Source organism: Crocodylus porosus, unplaced genomic scaffold (genome assembly GCF_001723895.1).
Source record: "Crocodylus porosus isolate Cpor-Errol unplaced genomic scaffold, CroPor_comp1, whole genome shotgun sequence".
Taxonomy (NCBI): domain Eukaryota; kingdom Metazoa; phylum Chordata; order Crocodylia; family Crocodylidae; genus Crocodylus; species Crocodylus porosus.
Window position 1 is genome coordinate 97,743,649 of NW_017728947.1, and position 1,131 is coordinate 97,744,779.

At 53.3% G+C, this 1,131-nt stretch overlaps 1 long non-coding RNA gene and 1 other non-coding gene across 3 annotated transcripts in view; both read right to left on the minus strand.

Annotated features, from left to right (window-relative positions):
- The window catches only part of LOC109321763, a 122,904-nt gene that overhangs the window by 72,231 nt on the left and 49,542 nt on the right, over window positions 1-1,131 (minus strand). The gene's annotated exons all lie outside the window — the stretch shown is intronic.
- Window positions 788-880, minus strand: TRNAI-UAU. The gene is given in 2 exon segments: window positions 788-823; window positions 843-880. It is a non-coding gene; the product is annotated as a tRNA-Ile (tRNA).

Genomic DNA, 1,131 nt, shown 5'->3' on the forward strand with positions numbered 1-1,131 from the left:
CTGAGTATTGTCTCCTTAAGGAACGACCACTCATCTTGGGCACTGAGCTCCTGTGCTGTCAAGAACCCCAGCATCTCTCCCACTAATCTCAACTCGTTGAAGTTGGCCCTCTTGAAATCTAGGGCTACCGCCTTGCTACAGACCCCTGACACCCTGGGCTGGATGGTGAATTCCAGCAAGCAATGATCGCTATCACCCAGGTGGTCAAGGACCTGGAGGCCACTTCATCGCCTGTGGCCAGGACCAGGTCCAACAGGGCATTTCCACTGGTGAGACTGTGCACTTCCTGAATTAAGTGGAGGTCCTGTATCTCAGTCAGGAACCTCCTGGAACGGTCTGACCTGGCTGACTGTTCCTCCCAGCAGATGTCTGGGTAATTTAAATCACCCATGACAACTACATCCTTTGCCTTAAGTGCCTCTGCAAGCTGGCCCAAAAATTCCTGGTCCACCTCCTCCCCTTGGTTGGGGGGTCTGTAGTAGATCCCCACCATTAGATCCCTCTCCCAACGGCCCCCTTGTATCTTGACCCAGATCACTTCAGCTTGCCCCTCTGACCCCATTTTGCTGGCAGAGGATGTGTATTGCTCCTTGACAAGAGCGCCACACCCCCACCTTTCCTTCCTTCTCTATTCTGCCTGTAAAGCCTATAGCCCCTGATGCTAACTGCCCAGTCGTGGGATGAATCCCACCACATTTCTGTAAGCCCTATTATGTCTGGGTCTGAACTGGCTATTCTGAAGGCGAGTTCCTCCTGATTATTCTCCATACGATGAGCAAAAGTCAAATGCTCCAGGTGAGGTTTGAATTCACAACCTTGGCATCACTTTCCTAGTACTGCCTTATAAGTACCACATGCTAACCCATTGCACCACTGGAGCATGGCTTATGAATGCTGCGATGCTGGGGCACATGGAGTGTGCCACAGGAGTGCAGGGAATCCCTCCATATGTTCGGTGGTAAATTTGGAAGTAGACCAGAAGTACTTCCAGCCCACTTCTGGATCCACCAGAGAATGCGTGGGTTCCCCCCTTGTGTCCCCTCTGCTCGATGATCAGCCACGCGGGGATTCCAGGTGCCCCCCCAGACCCAGAAGGCACCAGTTGCTGAGCTGGGGGACGCAGGGGACCCC